At 48.7% G+C, this 17458-nt stretch overlaps 2 long non-coding RNA genes and 7 other non-coding genes across 10 annotated transcripts; 3 read left to right on the forward strand and 6 right to left on the reverse strand.

Moving 5' to 3' along the window:
• Window positions 1-3262: 3262 nt before the first annotated feature.
• LOC139176110 (uncharacterized) lies at window positions 3263-4241 on the reverse strand. Its single transcript, XR_011560600.1, has 2 exons — window positions 4069-4241; window positions 3263-3897 (listed from the first exon to the last, which is right to left on the reverse strand). It is a non-coding gene; the product is annotated as an uncharacterized lncRNA (long non-coding RNA).
• Window positions 3284-3356, reverse strand: TRNAV-UAC (transfer RNA valine (anticodon UAC)). The gene has a single exon. It is a non-coding gene; the product is annotated as a tRNA-Val (tRNA).
• On the forward strand, window positions 3636-3722 carry TRNAR-UCU (transfer RNA arginine (anticodon UCU)). The gene is given in 2 exon segments: window positions 3636-3672; window positions 3687-3722. It is a non-coding gene; the product is annotated as a tRNA-Arg (tRNA).
• On the forward strand, window positions 4078-4160 carry TRNAL-UAA (transfer RNA leucine (anticodon UAA)). The gene has a single exon. It is a non-coding gene; the product is annotated as a tRNA-Leu (tRNA).
• A 2171-nt stretch (window positions 4242-6412) lies between the features above and the next one.
• LOC109570001 (uncharacterized) lies at window positions 6413-10772 on the reverse strand. 2 transcript variants are annotated; one of them, XR_011560601.1, is made up of 4 exons: window positions 10185-10772; window positions 8913-9003; window positions 7926-8044; window positions 6413-7091 (listed from the first exon to the last, which is right to left on the reverse strand). It is a non-coding gene; the product is annotated as an uncharacterized lncRNA (long non-coding RNA). The 2 variants fall into 2 exon arrangements; XR_002182406.2 differs by having other exon boundaries at window positions 6413-7395.
• TRNAK-UUU (transfer RNA lysine (anticodon UUU)) lies at window positions 9099-9171 on the forward strand. The gene has a single exon. It is a non-coding gene; the product is annotated as a tRNA-Lys (tRNA).
• TRNAF-GAA (transfer RNA phenylalanine (anticodon GAA)) lies at window positions 10014-10086 on the reverse strand. The gene has a single exon. It is a non-coding gene; the product is annotated as a tRNA-Phe (tRNA).
• A 57-nt stretch (window positions 10773-10829) lies between the features above and the next one.
• On the reverse strand, window positions 10830-10902 carry TRNAK-UUU (transfer RNA lysine (anticodon UUU)). The gene has a single exon. It is a non-coding gene; the product is annotated as a tRNA-Lys (tRNA).
• A 4518-nt stretch (window positions 10903-15420) lies between these two features.
• TRNAF-GAA (transfer RNA phenylalanine (anticodon GAA)) lies at window positions 15421-15493 on the reverse strand. Its single transcript has one exon. It is a non-coding gene; the product is annotated as a tRNA-Phe (tRNA).
• Window positions 15494-17458: the final 1965 nt, after the last annotated feature.

The raw sequence follows: 17458 nt of genomic DNA on the forward strand, positions 1-17458 counted from the left end.
ATTTCTGACTATAGCTTTGAATTTTGTACCTAGCTATCCACATGAATGGAGAAGGCGATGGCACCCCACTCCAGTACTCTTGCCTGGAGAATCCCAGGGACAGGGGAGCCTAGTGGGCTGCCGTCTCTGGGGTCGCACAGAGTCGGACACGACTGAAGTGACTTAGCAGCAGCAGCAGCAACCCACATGAAAAAACATCAAGAACAACAACAGAAAGTCAAGAACAATTCAAACTTCCTCTCAAACCAAAGAATACAGAATCATAGTCTCCCATAATCAGTATGTTGCTTTATCACCAATAGCTATTTGGTTCCTTGTAAATCAATTTTTATACAAAAAAAAAAAAAAAAATTCCCTTCCTCATACCTTTTCTCAGCATTTAATATTTACTTTCTAGAGACAGTGAATTGCGGATTCCAAATACACACACACACAAAATCATAAACACACAAACACCCACACATTTACTTTTAAGAAACAATTGATTTTAAAGAAAGTGAAAGTATTAGCCTCTCAGTCCTTTCCAACTCTTTTCGATCCTATGGGCTGTAGCCCACCAGGTTCCTGTCCATGGGTTTCTCCAGGCAAGAACACTGGAGTGGATAGCCATTCCCTTCTCCCGGGGATCTTCCCTACCCAGGGATTGGGCCCAGGTCTCCTGCATTGCAAGCAGATTCTTCACCATCTGAGCCACCAGAGAAGCCCAATTAATCAATTACTGGGTTCCTAAAAGACTATGGTACTTTGGAGACATAGTATACATTAAAATCTGTTTTCCCAAGGAATTCCCTGGCAGTTAAGCAGTTAAGATTCTGAGCTTTCACTGTCAGGGGTGCAGGTTCGGTCCCTGGCCGGGGAACTAAGATCCCCAGCTTTCTGTGTAGCCAAGTTCTTTTAAGTAAGTTTGTGCTTTAAAAAAAAAAAAATATTTTTCACAAAAATGTGTTTCTCCTCCTTCAGTGTGATAAGAACATGTTGCTTGACAACAATTGTTTAACATATGAGTTCTAACACAGGGTATTGGTATTTTGACTAAACTGTTCAACATCTCCCACCCTGGGAAGCTGTATTTCTTTCCTTCTTTTTTTTGAAGCGGGGTGGGGGGTGGGGGTGTGCTATATTTCTAAAGAACCTCTTCAATAGGAGCAGAGTCTACAGAGCAAAATGTTTCATAATGTCTTCTCACCACTAGAGGGAAACATTCATTTTCCATAATCCTCCCTTTGGCAAACCTGTAAGAGTTTAACTCAGATTTTTATTTCCAGAGATGAGGCCTGAAAACCCATGTTGAATGGGGGGGGGGGGGGTGGGGTGCAAGGACACACAACCTAAGAATCAAGAATTATGTTTTATTCGGTGGACTTACTGAGGACTTAAAGCTGGGGTCCAGCCTCTCAGGTAGCTCTGAAGGGTTGTTCTGAAGAGGAGAGGACCAGGATGTAAGAGTTTTTTGAAAAGAAAAACAAAAAGTCAAATATCAAAAGATTACTGCTAATTAAAGAGACATCTCAAGTTAATGAATTTCGCACCTTTTTTATGCACGGGAAGATGCAAGAGTTGGGCTCAATGGAATCATTGCTCTGATGTGTACCATGACTGTCTAGGGCACTATGAGACTTGGGCTATCAATTAACTTCCCTGTTCTTTCTCTTCCTCATCTGTAAAATAGGTCAGATAATAGTAACCATTCAAGATTTCTGCTATTAGTACTCTACAGACTGATCCACTCCAAAACCTACACATAAGGAAACCCACTAGAGCATGGTCTGTAAGACTGAATACAATGTAATCGCTCATTAAAAGGCACAGATTAAAGAACTGGGCTATACCCAAACCATGAAGTGAAAGGATGAGTGAAGGCTTAAGAAGGAAATAGAAAGACTTCTAGGATATTGCTGGGGCGGGGGAGAGGTCCTTATGGCATGCTACCTTTTGTACAATAATCATAAGTCTTTTACGAAGAGGGGCTCTGGGTGGTGCTAGTGGTAAAGAACCCGCCTGATGCAGGAGACACAGGCGATGAGGGCAAATTCAGCTCCTGTCTGGAACAAACAGTAAAGGCGGAACGGGGCGGCAGCCTTCAGCTTTCTCAGGCAGACTCTGTAATTGAAAGTCGGGCCATTTTAGGGGGTGCAGCCTTGAATTCAGTCAGTTCAGTCGTGTCTGACTCTTTGCGACCCTATAGACTGCAGCACGCCAGGCCTTCCTGTCCATCACCAACTCCCGGAGTTTACTCAAATCCATGTCCATCACGTCGGTGATGCCATCCAACCATCTCATCCTCTGTCATCCCCTTCTCCTCCCACCTTCAATCTTTCCCAGCATCGGGCTCTTTTCCAATGAGTCGGCTCTTCGCATCAGGTGGCCAAAGTATTAGAGTTTCCGCTTCAGCATCAGTCCTTCCAATGAATATTCAGGACTGATTTCCTTTAGGATGGACTGCTTGGATCTCCTTGCAGTCCAAAGGACTCTCAAGAGTCTTCTCCAACACCACAGTTCATTAAAAGCAATACTAGTGTTACTGTCTCTTCAAGCCTTATAAGCCGGCTATTTGAGACAAGGGCTCAGAGGGGCCGGCTACAATTTGGTCAAAGAGAAATTCTTAACCGGGGGAAACAACACTGTAAAAACAGAGGGGCAGGTTTGGTTTCTCCAGCATCCGCGTGTTACTGCTCAGCGCTCAGTCGTCTCCGACTCTTTGCGACCCCAGGGGCGGCAGCACGCTGGGCCTCCCTGTCCCTCACTGTCTCCCAGGGTTTGCCCAAGTCCACGACCATCAGCACACAATGTTTCAAAAAGTACTGTAAACTTAAATGAAGCAACAGGTCAGCGGACGTGAAGTAATGAACAAACAAGGGAGGGGACCGTAGGGATGTCCCTCGCGGCCAAGCAGGCGTGGACAGAGCAGGGCCCGCGGACCTCCTCAGGGACCCGGAAGCAGATCCACTGGCGGGCGCGAGCGCGCAGGCGCAATGGCGCGCGACGCCCGCGGCCCCCTCAGGGACCCGGAGGCCGACCCACCTGCAGGCGCGAGCGCGCAGGCGCAATGGCGTGCGACGCCCTGAGCCGGGCGGGGCCGCCCGCACGCTCCTAGAAACGCCGCGAAGGGGCAGCCTCGGCGGCCCGTCTGCACGGGCACCTCGGCGCGAGTCTGCGCTTGGGGCTCGGGGCAAAGCCCCGTTGGGAGTCGCAGTCGCCACTTCCCGAGTTAAAACTCAAGCAGCGGCTGGCCCCAAGAAGTCTCAACTTAAAATGCTTCTAAAAGAGAGCGACCCCCGCCTCGTGGTTCCACTGGGGCTCGAACCCAGGACCTTCTGCGTGTAAAGCAGACGTGATAACCGCTACACTATGGAACCGCGCGCTGCAGACCTCCGCCAGGATGGGATACAGAAACCGCGCGCAGAGACTTTTTCCTCCGCACAGTGAGGCGGAGGGTGGAGGCCGGTGACGGCCCGCGGAGGGAAGCGTTCAGATGGCCCTCAGACCTCTCCCCGCAAGTCCCGTCCGCACTTGTCCTCGGCGACACGAGCGCCCCCACTTGTCCGGGGCAGAGCCGGTCTGGATGCGCCCGTGGCGGCCCCCAGACGCCGCCGCTCTGCCTTGATGTCAGCTGCGCGGAGGGGGCCTGAGCACCGGGCTCTGTGGCGCAATGGATAGCGCATTGGACTTCTAGATATGACGGAGGCATTCAAAGGTTGTGGGTTCGAGTCCCACCAGAGTCGCTTCTCTTTTGATAAATGAGGAAAGAGTTCGGAGGGAGATAAACACATCACCTACCAAGTCCAGCGACCTTCGCCCACGTTGGGAGGGGTCCCATCCCACTTCGCTGTGATGAGTCCTGCCTCTTCAGTCTTCCCCATCGCTTTGATGTGGCTCCAGAGCCTCTGCTAACTCGACCTGAGGAAATTAACAGGCCGTGGTGAAAGCTGCTGAGCGGCCCCTCCCCACTCCCATTCCCTTGTTGTTCTTGTACAACAGGAATAAAATTTTAAAGGAATAAAATGTTTTATTGTTTTACAACTTAGCAGTAGCTTAATATGACTCAATTTGCGTAAAAATAAGACTTACTTGGCAGATACCAGAATGGCCGAGTGGTTAAGGCGTTGGACTTAAGATCCAATGGATTTATATCCTCGTGGGTTCGAACCCCACTTCTGGTACAACGGGTCCTGCTTTTCCAGCCTGAGGCGCGATGACCTTTTAATCTGAAAGTTTGTAGCAGACCTGGAAAATGTAGCAATAACTTCAGAATTTACGGCTTGGAAAGTTAGAAAGTACACGTCAACGTGAAGCTATGCCACTTGGTAGAGAAGTGGGCAGGAGGCAGTGTGCAGTAAAAACTTTCGCTTTTTTAAACAGTCACCAAAATAAATTTAAATTAAAAAATAAAATAAGCAGTCGCCATTTAAGACCATGCTATGTGCCAAATACCGTTCTGAACGCCGAGGTTGTGGGCATGCGAAGATTAAAAAAATAAATAAGCAGAAAATAACATGAACAGCAACAAATATACAAGGTCCTTACCAGCAGGCTTGCAGAGTAGAGTAAGAGAGGGGAGAGATGGTTTATAAACCAGCAAATAGAATTCCAGATGGTGGTAAGCGCTATGCACAATTAAGTGGGCTGGCACGATAGAGTGCCACAGAACTTTTTCAGGACAAAGGTGGGCCTGCCTGTGGTGGGCGCAGCGATACCGACGGTCTAAGAGTCCTCAGGACCGGACGCCCTCTGGAAGGGATCAAGCCGGGATCTCTGTGGCAAAGACAGGCGAGATCCCTGACTTTAAGGACTGGAGGGAACTTCCCAAACCAAAGAACTTGGAAAGTGGGAAGACGGTGGCATTTCAGGATGGAGGACGAAAAGACGGAGGGATAGTACATAGGGGGGAACAAAAAAAAACACTACAGTTTGTTAAATGAGATTGCACACAGCTCCAGTTAACTCTCTCTGTGCTAAGCAACCCAGTTCCACACCATCAACACTTGATGTTTCGCCCTCTGAGACTTCGGTTCTCCGTGTTCAGTGCCTGTCCATCTAGTCTGCCTTAGGAGAACAGCAAATAGATCTTCATGCTCCCCCAGTTGCATTCAAAGCCGAACTCAGCTTTGAACCCAGAGCTGTGGTAGAAGCCGAGGTTATGCCAAAAGCTCACCAGCTCCTCAGAGGATTGACTTCATCAGACAGGGAACTCCTGAGGCAGGGGTGGGGGAGCTGCTTTTATTTTTCTTGGTTAAAGCCATGTCATATAATTCGTAGGGATCCACACCTTCATTTGTGAAAGATGCTTCTAATTTCACTGGTGATTTTTCACTACCAGTGGAGGGGAGCAAATTCACCACCTCAAAATGTGTCTTTGGCACGAGGATTGTCTCAAGCTGAAAACAATTGAAGTCTAAAACGCTGGAGAATAAAGTGTGACTTTTAACCTTCTCCCTGACCGCCTGAAGAAAGGCCATGGAGAACCTGTTCCAGGCAGGGAGCTATCGCTGTAGACAGCAGGACCCCCAACAGTTGTGTAGACAGGGAAACACCCAGCACAGGCTCTGCATTAAAAGTCCCTACCCACCCCCTCACCCCCCCAACCCCCCCACCCCCCGTGGCCTCTGCATGGCCCAGCAAACCTTGGTTTAGCACACATTTGCTTTTCCATCCCCATGTCAGTTGCCTTCTTCCCCTTTGAGGTCCCAAATCACTACCCGGAGCATCCTCTTTTGGCTTTAGCTGAAGATATTTGTGGTGAGGGTTTCAGACATTTTGGCAAGTTACTGATTTTTCTGGGTCCCTTCCATGTACACGTTATTCAACTTTTCTTTGATTTTCTCCTGTTAGTATGTCTCATCAATTTAATTCTTAGACCATCAGAAGAACTAAGAAGGATACAGGGGAAAAGTCCTCCTGGACACCAGTAACTCCCCTCCAAAACCCTGAGGCACAGAGGGAGACCCAGCCCCTGCTGCTGCTGCTGCTGCTGCTGCTAAGTCGCTTCAGTTGTGTCCGACTCTGTGTGACCCCATAGACAGCAGCCCACCAGGCTCCCCCATCCCTGGAATTCTCCAGGCAAGAACACTGGAGTGGGTTGCCATTTCCTTCTCCAATGCATGAAAGTGAAAAGTGAAAGTGAAGTCGCTCAGTCATGTCTGGAGTGTCTGGAATACTGGAGTGGGGTACCATCGCCTTCTCTGGACCCAGCTCCTACTGGGAGGGAAATTTGTTTTTCTCTTTTGTCTGCTGGGGTCTGTAGAAAACACAGGATCAGGGACGCTTTGATCTGAAGGACTGCCTATGTGATCTCTGAAGGATAGAATAATCTGATACATTTTTTCTTCATTTATTATTTAAAACAATACGCGCTTGTTTTTTTTTTTACCCAATAATACAGATGTACTTAGAGGAAACACACACTTCAAAGCCGTTCCTCTAAAGGTGGTCATTTTTATTAGATTGTTTTCTATTCTTAAACATCTCATGTATATGCAAAAAACAAATATGTAAATATATATATTTAATACATGTATGCGTTTATACATGTTTATACATGTTTAATACGTATATATACAGATATACACATTTAAAGGATGTCTATTCCTGTGCACATCCTTGACTCTTCCACACATATTATGGCATACATGTTGTTTGGCAACTTCTGTCATTTTTGTTCAACGTAACTTGAATATCTTTCCATACTGGATTACTTTTTAAACTTTGTTCGTAGTTCCTGAGGTTAGCGGCAGGAGCTAGAAATGAACTCAGGTGCAGCTGTTCTCACTCAAAAGTCAATGTTCAAGAGACACAAGAACTGGTGGGGAAAGAAAGAAGCTTTTTATTCAGGAAGCCAGCAACCTAGGAAGATAGAAGACGGGTGTACCCCTAACCGTCTCCAAGTTTTCAGATGGAGAGAAAAAGATTTCATAGGGAAAAACCAGGAAGTGTCTGGGGTGAGCGAGTGGGTCTTGTGTGCAGAACAGCACAGCCAGCTCTGACGGTCGTCTCAAAATGAGTAACGCTGTGGTCTGGCTGGACTCGTCTTGTTTTAATCACAGTTAATCTTCAACTCCAGGGTCAGTTTGGTTCCACTTTCTTGAGGCAAATTTCTGGAAGTATGCAAGCCACAGATTTGGTACCGATCAAGATGGAGTCATTTGTGTCAAGGCTACAGTCTGCTCTCTGTGCAGCTGGCTTTTTCCCTCTGGTGGTGGTTTTAGCATCTGCAAACCACCTCAGGAATGTGCATCAGATACTGTTATCTGTGTCTTTCAGGGAGGAACTAAAGATGCTGTGACTTATGTGGCTGATCTATTTCCATTGTTACCAGTTCTCTTGGCCCAGGAAGGGGGCGACAGAGGATGAGATGATCATATAGCACCACCACTCAGTGGGCATGAATTTGAGCAAACTCTGGAAGACAGTGAACAACAGGGAAGCCTGGTGTGCTGCAGTCCATGGGGTTGCAAAGAGTTGGACAGGACTTAGTGACTGAATAAAAACTCCTGGCCCAGCTGCTAGCTTTTGTTACTAGATGTTTACATGTTTCCAATCCTTACCTCTAGAGCTAGCCTTTGGGAGGCCTGGGAGAGGAAACCTTTTCTACAAACAAGAGACAGGTAGCTTTGTAGTGGGGGTGAGGAGTGTGTCCCAGGAAGGCCCCCTAGGATCCTGCTCAGTTACGTGGTACATTTCTCCATAAAAGAACTACAATTATTCTTCCCCAACAGAGGAGGTGTCTGAATTCCAGGGACAGCTAAAACCCTTATGAGGCTCTACTCCATAGGATTCCCTTCCCTTCCTTTCTCTTTCAAGGGATCTTATCCAACGCCTTGATGAATAACATGGCAATGAAGGAGCAGAAGTAAGAAAAAAAAAGCGGGGGGGGGGGGGGGGTGCCTACTATTGACAATTGAAACACACACACACAACCGACAACTTACGAGTCACATTTTATTCAAGGACCTGACTGAAGACCAGCCAGAGAAGCAGACTCTCAGGTAGCTCTGAGGAACTGTTTCAAAGAAAGTAAGGCAGGACCCAGGATATATAGGGATTTTTTCTGGAGGGGAAAAAAAAATATAATTGAACATTAAAAGATTACTGCTAAACATAGAAAAACATACATCTCAAGTTAATTATTTTAGTGCTTTCCTAAGTATGGGATGATGCAATCGTCATTGAAATTATTGAAATTATTCCTTTGACATGCATCTTAACTATCTAGGGCCAATATCCTGTTTTTTATCCATTCTGAATTCCCCTTAGAGTACACAACAGGGAAGCTGCAGTGCCTGAAGGCTTGATGGCTGCAGTGCCTGATGGCCTGATGGCTTGATAGATGGCTATCTATCAGTGTTTGATAGAACGGTAGGCAACATGGGTTGCCTCCAGGGTAATAGGACTTCCTAAAAATATAAAATTCAGCCTGATTGAAACTTTTCAATGAGAGCTTCAAGGAAAATGTTCAGATTCACTAGCGGAGGTCTTTTCCCTTCTGCCCTTCCCTCTGCTCAGGATTCTCTTCCTGAGCCTTCAGGCCCCCAGTCACCATTGGCAGCTCAGCTGGCAATCATCATCCGCTGGAAGACTAGTTAGGACCCTTAACTTCCGGTGTTGACCGGCTTCCCACCACCCAAGCGCTTGATATCTATCTCGTGTGTCTTCCTGCCTCACTGAGGACGCCCACCGAGTCTTGGTCCTGAATAGGTTCTGATGAATAAAGACAGGAAACCTAATCAATTATTCATAAGGTTCCACCCACAAGATGCTCTGGGGCTCTTCACAGACCAAGACTGGGTTTAGAAATCCCCAGCTCCCCAGGAGGCCCCCCAAGGGTCCTAAATCAGAATTCCTCCTGAGATGCTTCCTTGAGATGCAAGGGGGAGAGCATCCTCCTCCGGTCGGAGCAGGGGTTGGCCGGCACTTACTAATATTTTCTTCATAGTCTGTCTGTGACGGGATCAGAAAAGACTTCCACCGAGAGCCTGCTCCAACTTGATTTTGCAGTTTCACCACTCACTAAATCAACAAAAAGACTCAGAATTTTAATCCAATAGGAACGGCAGCGCGGTCTATTTTCTGTGGATAGACTAGGAGAGGAAGTATTTTAGGGAGCCCGGATAGCTCAGTCGGTAGAGCATCAGACTTTTAATCTGAGGGTCCAGGGTTCAAGTCCCTGTTCGGGCGGCGGTTATTTTAAAATCGTGAAACAAATTGGAATGCGTCCACACCACTCTCTGAGGTGAGGTTGTGCAAAACACACTTGATTCAGTCCGGAGTTTACAACCCAGCAGGCAGGCCAGACCGGGGTGGGTTTTGCAGAAAAAGTGAAAGGGGAGGAAAGTGCCCAGTAACTTTCTCTCCCAACCTCAGTCTTTTACAGCCTTTGTATGATAGATACTTGGTCTTTGGATATTTTTATCTTAAAACTAGTGTGTAGAATTAGTTTATTTTCAAAACATCAATAAACACATAACCAAGACATTTGCATCCCTGTCGTCAGAGTAACGATGGTAATGCTCCTGACAGGAAATTTGCAAACATTCGCTCTGAGCAGTAACAGTTCACGCACGGTTTATGAGAAGAGAGGTGAGAAAACTGAGATTGCAAGAAATATTTTAGGTCGTGACACGTGCTTATAAATTACCTCTCCAGCCAGGAACCATCCCGACCATTCTTCTAATGCACTGGTGGGACCCTGATTTGCCAGTCCTGCTGTAGAGACAAACGTTTTTGAACACTGTCTTCATGTCTGCCTCCGATAAGAAAAACTTGCAAGCCCAACGTGATTATATCTGGCATCAAACCCAAGACCTTCCACCTGTAGACCTGAGCTGACCACATTATAAATGAGTCAGGCCACACGGCTGCGACCCAGCATCCAACAGTGTGTAAGTGGAGTGACTGTGCGACCGGGTCCAGGTTTCTTTAAAGGCTTAAGCTCTTAGCATCTTCACCGTGTGTGGTGGCCTGCCTTTGGAAAGGCACGAAAGAAAGGAAAGGACTCCAGACCCACTCAGCAAAAGCCCTGCCGAAACCCGGGATTGAACCAGGGACCTTTAGATCTTCAGTCTAACGCTCTCCCAACTGAGCTATTTCGGCGACGCTGGCTGCGTCTTCAACCCTGTTAAGGAAAATTCTAAAGAAAAATTGTAAAAAGACTCCTCTCTCGTCTCTGCTTCTTCAGTTGCCAACCTCACCTTCCAAAGTGCGCCGCTTTTAGCTCGGAGCTTTCCGGAGCAGTGAGGAAGAAACCGCATTCCTGTCGTCTGAGGAACAGTCACGGCCCGCCGAGTCCCAGGCCGCCTTTTCTCGCCCCCTGACGCTTCCCGGCCTCTCCCCCGGACGCCAACGAGAGGACCGACAGCCGCCCACCGGGTGCCCAGCGCGTGACCGACGCGGGTCCCTTCAGGCGCCGCCCCGCCGTCAGGGTGGCAGAACACGCTATCTTTTAACTGCAGTCACTAATCTGCCCTCAAAGCACCCACAACCAAGCAGGGCTGCCCCGCTCCAAACTCTGGGTGAGACCGGAGGGCGGCGGCCATGCGGGAGCCCCGGCCTGCCCGACGCGCCGTCCACCTCCGCAGCGGGGCCGCGCCGCCCGCCCGCGGCTGCCCGGAAACCCGGGCTTTAGAGCGTCCGCGACGCCCGGCGCGTCTCGCGGGGCCTGTGCAACCAGGGCTTGCGGGGTCTGCGGGGCTGTTCCCCCGAAAGCGACTGGGTGCGCAGCGTACACGCGCCACATCTCACTCCCTTTTCCAAAGGAAAGAGGCTAACAAACGGAGGCTCTATACCTGGCTCTCACTTTCAAAAACCCCGGTATTTTTGTTAAAAAGTCAAAATTGCGCCCGAACAGGGACTTGAACCCTGGACCCTCAGATTAAAAGTCTGATGCTCTACCGACTGAGCTATCCGGGCTCACGACTCGGGAGCACACTCTGATGAGTGAAGGCCGTACGAAGGCTGGCGCTGAGGATTGTGGGCGAGGCGCTCCGGGCGTTTCCGGCTTCCTCCAGCGAGCGTCTCAGTTCCAGTCTGCAGGTTCCGCGGCGGGGCGCGGCCAAGTGGGGAGGGCGGAGGGGAGGGGACTAGGTGGCTCTCGGGCAGCCGAAGGCAGGTTCCTGCAGTGAAACAGGAGAGGTGCGCCTTCCTGTAGAGAGCCCTGGCACACGTGCTTCCTGAGGCCGGAGAAGCCAGCCCTCAGGCCCCCACCCCGCGCGGCGCCCTCACCCCGGAGCGCGCGGGGTCGGAGGCCTCGGTTCAGCGCGCGAGGCGGGGTTGAGGCCGCTTCCTCGCCCAAGAAGCGCCACGCGGCACTTCCCTGTCCCCGTCCTGGGCCCACGAGACGGATTAGCGGAGGGCGACGCTCTGGGCTTCGTACACGCCGTGTTTCGGCGCCCTTTCGGTCCTGTGGGCTCGTCACGCCGCGACCCCCCAATCCTTGGTGTTCCCTCCCCCGCGCTGTGGGTCCACTGTAGAGCTGGGAGCAGACCTTTCAGTTCATTTCAGTTCAGTCGCCCAGTCGTGTCCGACTCTGCCACCCCATGGACTGCAGCACGCCAGGCCTCCCTGTCCATCACCAACTCCCGGAGTCCACCCAAACTCATGTCCATCGAGTCGGTGATGCCATCCAACCATCTCATCCTCTGTCATCCCCTTCTCCTCCCACCTTCAATCTTTCCCAGCGTCGGGCTCTTTTCCAATGAGTCAGTTCTTCGCATCAGGTGGCCAAAGTATTGGAGTTTCAGCCTCAGCATCAGTCCTTCCAATGAGTATTCAGGACTGATTTCCTTTAGGATGGACTGGTTGGATCTCCTTGCAGTCGAAGGGACTCTCAAGAGTCTTCTCCAACACCACAGTTCAAAAGCATCAGTTCTTCAGTGCTCAGCTGTCCTTATAGTCCAACTCTCACATCCATACATGACTACTGAAAAAACCACAGCTTTGATTGAAGGGACCTTTGTTGGCAAAGTAATGTCTCCACTTTCTAATATGCTGTCTAGGGACCTTTGGAGCCGTGTAATTAATGCTTTAATACAGGAAGATGGAAGTGCTCAGATAACACAGAGGAATGCTTAGAAGGCAAGGAGAGAAGGACCTGCCAGCAGGGGTGCGGGGAGAAGTAGAACTGTGCCCTGAAAGGCGAGTAGGAGTGTGCCAAGCTTTCAAGCTTGTTACTTGCAGGCAAGTAACACCTGTCTTCCCCGGGCCTCTTGTTTCTATCTAAATACCTCTGGAAGAGATTCTTCAGGCTAGAAACTGGGAAGAATTTGCCTTTTTAAGGCAAAGGCCCAACATTTCCTAGGAATATAATGCCCACCCTCGTGGTCCCGAGGTGGTTGACGTTGTTCAGAGCACTTTTTCCTCAGGAGCAATAACTACTATCTCATCCTTCCATCTTACCTGTGTGTAACACTTTAAAGCCTGCCATCCCGGTGGATCTGGAGAAGGCAATGGCACCCCACTCCAGTATTCTTGCCTGGAAAATCCCATGGATGGAGGAGCCTGGTAGGCTGCAGTCCATGGGGTTGCTGAGAGTCCGCACGAGTAGCGACTTCACTTTCACTTTTCACTTTCATGCATTGGAGAAGGAAATGGCAACCCACTCCAGTGTCCTTGCCTGGAGAATCCCAGGGACAGAGGCGCCTAGTGGGCTGCCGTCTCTGGGGTCGTACAGAGTTGGACACGACTGAAGCGACTTAGCAGCAGCAGCAGCAGCAGCCCGGTGGATAGATCGAGACGACTTATTTTATCAGGGCTTCCCTGGTGGCTCAGACAGTAAAGAATCTGCCTGCAATGCAGGAGACCCAGATTCGATCCCTGGGTTGAGAATTTCCCCTGGAGAAAGGAATGACAACCCACTCCAGTATTCTTGCTTGGAAAATCCATGGATAGAGGAGCCCGGCAGGTTACAGTCCATGGGGTCACAAAGAGTCACACAGGACTGAGAGACCATTATTTCATTGGCTCAGGGGATTGTGGGGGCTGGCAAGTTTAAAATCTACTGGGTTGGCCAACACGCTGGAAATTCAGGTAAGAGTTGATTTTGCAGTCTCTAGGCCAACTTCAGCAGGGCAGCCATTTGTAGGCTCAGGCAGGTTTTCGATGTTAGTCTTGAGGAGAGTTCCTTCTCCATTAGGAAACCCCAATCTTTGTTCTTAAACCTTCAGATAATTAGATGAGGCACACCTGCGTTATGGAGGGTACTCCACTGCTTTATTCAGAGTCTGCTGATCTAAATGTTAATAATATCTAAAGAATACCTTCATAGCACCATCTCACCCGGCATTTATGTACCAGAGCTGCTATATTGACACATCAAATCCACTCTTACACACATTGACATAAATCACGCAAAGTTTGTTCTGCCTGACATTAATCCACTGTTGTTGTTGTTGTTGTTTTTTCCTTTCTTTGATCATCATTGACTTTTTCAGAGTCCCTTATCAAAATGCATCCTTCCACCCAAAAGCACAAAGATTTGGGGGATGAAGCTCCTCCTCAGTGGCTCTCTTGGCACAGGTTAACAGAAAGGGGAGAGCAAATCACAGGTCCTCCATGCCGACTTTCATCACATCTTGAGTTTTCAGAACGTGAGGTGTAGGCCTCCTGCCTCTCTCCCTGTGTCCCAGCCTGGGAGCTGGCGAAAAATGGAGCCTTGCCTGAGAGAGGGTGGTCCATGGGGCTTCCCAGGTGCCTAGTGGCAGAGAACCTGCAGCCAATGCCCGAGAAGTAAGACGCCCCTGATCGATCCCTGAGTCAGGAAGATCCCCTGGAGGAGGGCATGGCAATCCAGTGTTCTTGCCTGAAGAATCCCATGAACAGAGGAGCCTGATGGGCTACAGTCCATAGGGTTGCAAAGAGTTGCACATGACTGAAGCAACTAACACTTTTACTTGTGTGTGCCATTGCACTGCCTTGAATGAAGTGGCTCATTATCTCAACAAATTTTTCAATGTTTTCTGTTTGTTTTCAAGATTCAGTCCAGAGCTTTCAAATCTCCCTTTCCTTGATGCCCCCATCCCAGACCAATGTGGGCAGCACTGGACACCTGGAACCCGGGAAGATGGCGATTCCTGGGGTGTTCCCTGGTGGTCCCCACCCGAGGTCTTGTCTGGTGGTGACGAGAACAAATCAACTGATGCCTTTTGAAACCTGCGAGCTGTTAAGAACAAGAAACTACCAGTCTCTTCTGAAATCCAGTTCCTGCTGATGAGAGTTTCTGACTATCTTTGCTGAGGCGCCTTCGGGATGGGGGTGGGGGCGGGGTGGGGGTGGGAGGGCGCATCCAAGTCTGAGCGGTGTGGATATGGGATGGACAACAGCGATTTGCGATTAGCAAATAAAATTACAGTTAAATTTGAATTTCAGAAAAATAACGAGTATGTAATTATTATGTCCCATGCGCTCTTTGGGACATGCTTATACTAAAAATAGTCATTGTTTCTCTGAAATTTAAATTCAATTGGGCGCCGTGTATTTGATTTGGTAACCCTAGTGCAGACATAAACCAGAAAGGAATTCCAACCCCTCACCCCACCTCACCCGGCCACCGCCACCATCACCGAAAGCTGTCCTTGTGTCGTCAAACCAAGCTGCAGTTGAGGATCTCTTTGGCAGAGAGAGGGCGCAGGCTGTGGCCACCCCCGAGGACAGCCCCCCACCCCGCACGTGGCGGCTCCCTGCCCGCAAAACCCACCTGCAGAGCCGGGAGCCGCCGCCCCCGGACGCGCGGGGAAGATTGGAACTCCCGCAGCTCGCGGAGCGTGGTCCGAACCAGGAAGGCAGGATGAACTAGAAAGAGAATAAAGTAGAAGAGCCTGGCGCTTATTTTACAGAGTGAAGTCAGGAAGAGAAAAAACAAATGTATGTTAAGGCGTGTGTGTGGACTCTACAAAGATGGTATTGAAGAACCTCTTTGCAGGGCAGCCGAGGAGACGCAGACAGAGGGAACAGGCCGGGGAGGAGAGGGAGGGAAGAGTCCACGAGTAACGTTGAAAAATACACTTTATCACATATGAAACAGAGAGCCGCTGGGAACTGGCCGGCCGAGGCAGGGAGCTCAAATCCGTGCTGTGACGCCTCCAGGGATGGGTGGGGTGGGAGTGAGGGGGGTTCACGAGGGAGGGGCATGTCTGCCTAGGGCTGACTGCAGAAAGAAACACACTACTGTAACGCAATTATCCTCTAACTAAAAATAAATTTAAAGAAAAGCGAAGGGCCCGTGGTGCATGGGGAGAGCTGGTTCCTCACACACTTAAGGGCAGGGAAAGGGACACTGACTTGATATTGACCAGCTTAAAAGCAAAGGTGTAGGGACCAGTGCTTCCTGTCGATCCAAGGGCAAATGAGGTTCCCCTCACCGAAGGGGGAGACGAGGATGCAAACCATAGGGGGTATTCAGGGAATATCGTTGGTGGTGACGCCTAAAACCACTGCCGAAACCCGGGATTGAACCAGGGACCTTTAGATCTTCAGTCTAACGCTCTCCCAACTGAGCTATTTCGGCAACTTCCGGAAAGTGGCTTCCTGGCATCTGTAATTAAATATCTGCTCCATTGTAGCAAAAGAAGGATTGGGATATACTTTTAGCGGGAGGTAGCGGAGAAGGCAATGGCACCCCACTCCAGTACTCTTGCCTGGAAAATCCCAAGGATGGAGGAGCCTGGTGGGCTACAGTCCATGGGGTCGCTAGGAGTCTGACACGACTGAGTGACTTCACTTTCATTTTTCACTCTCATGCATTTGAGAAGGAAATGGCAACCCACTCCAGTGTTCTTGCCTGGAGAATCCCAGGGACGGGGGAGCCTGGTGGGCTGCCGTCTATGGGGTCACACAGAGTCGGACACGACTGAAGCGACTTAGCAGCAGGCAAGGCCTCTGTTTATAAGCTAAAAGTAATAATTTTACTTTTCTCTTTTTCTAACTACCTTGCTATTTGTTTTTCTCATGTAAAAATAAATCATGGACTTTTTTCATGTTAGCTATGTAGACATATTTCATTCTTTTTAATGCTTACACCGTATTGGTTGTGTGGATATAACACATACACTTAATCAAATTCCTAATGATGGACATTTTAATTTGTCCCTCAGTTTTCATTATTAAAAACAATACTGTAATGACTATCCTTTTGTATTTGTTTTTCTTGTGAGAAGGCAGATTTCACAAAGCCAAAAGATACGAACATGTGGAATTTTTCAGAAATTGTCAAAGTGGTTTCAAGACATGTATGGAAGAGAACAGTTAGGAAGGCCATTCGTAAAGATTTCCAATGTAAATTTTCAATATTACCTCCCAATGAAGTATTATACATAGGGTCATGGTTCAGTTGCTCAGTCGTGTCCGACTCTTTGCGACCCCATGAATTGCAGCACGCCAGGCCTCCCTGTCCATCACCAACTCCCAGAGTTCACTCAAACTCTCGTCCATCGAGTCGGTGATGCCATCCAGCCATCTCATCCTCTGTCGTCCCCTTCTCCTCTTGCCCCCAATCCCTCCCAGCATCAGAGTCTTTTCCAATGAGTCAGCTCTTCCCATGAGGTGGCCAAAGTACTGGAGTTTCAGCTTTAGCATCATTCCTTCCAAAGAAATCCCAGGGCTGATCTTCAGAATGGACTGGTTGGATCTCCTTGCAGTCCAAGGGACTCTCAAGAGTCTTCTCCAACACCACAGTTCAAAAACATCAATTCTTCGGCGCTCAGCCTTCTTCACAGTCCAACTCTCATATCCATACATGACCACTGGAAAAACCATAGCCGTGACTAGACAGACCTTTGTTGGCAAAGTAATGTCTCTACTTTTTATATCATGGTATCTGTATGTTAAAAGCATTGATTTGCTAAATCTAAACATTTAAAGTGTACCTCAATTTTGTTGAGGCTGTATATTGTCACCCTGCTTATTTAAAATTATATGAATAGTACATCGTGTGAAATGAGAGGCTGGATGAATCACAAGCTGAAATCAAGATTGCCAGGAGAAATAACCACCTCAGATATATAGATCATTCCACCTTTATGGCAGAAAATGAAGAGGAACTAAAGAGCCTCTTGCTGAGAGTGAAAAAGCTGGCTTAAAACTCAGTCTTCAAAAAACTAAGATCATGGCATCTGGTCCCATCACTTCACGGCAAATAAATGGGGTAAAAGTGAAAACAGTGACAGACTTTATTTTTTTAGGCTCCAAAATCACTGCAGATGGTGACTGCAGCCATGAAATTAGAAGTCTCTTGCTCCCTGGAAGAAAAGTTATGACAAACCTAGACAGAGTACTAAAAAGCAGAGACATCACTTCGCCAACAAAGGTCCTTGTAGTCAAATTATGGTTTTTCCAGTAGTCATGTATGGATGTGAGAGTTGGACCATAAAGAAAGCTGAGCACCAAACAACTGATGCTTTCTAATTGTGGTGCTGGAGAAGACTCTTGAGAGTCCCTTGGACTGCTAGGAGATCAAATCAGTCTATCTTAAAGG

This window comes from Bos indicus, chromosome 15 (genome assembly GCF_029378745.1).
Source record: "Bos indicus isolate NIAB-ARS_2022 breed Sahiwal x Tharparkar chromosome 15, NIAB-ARS_B.indTharparkar_mat_pri_1.0, whole genome shotgun sequence".
Taxonomy (NCBI): Eukaryota; Metazoa; Chordata; class Mammalia; order Artiodactyla; family Bovidae; genus Bos; species Bos indicus.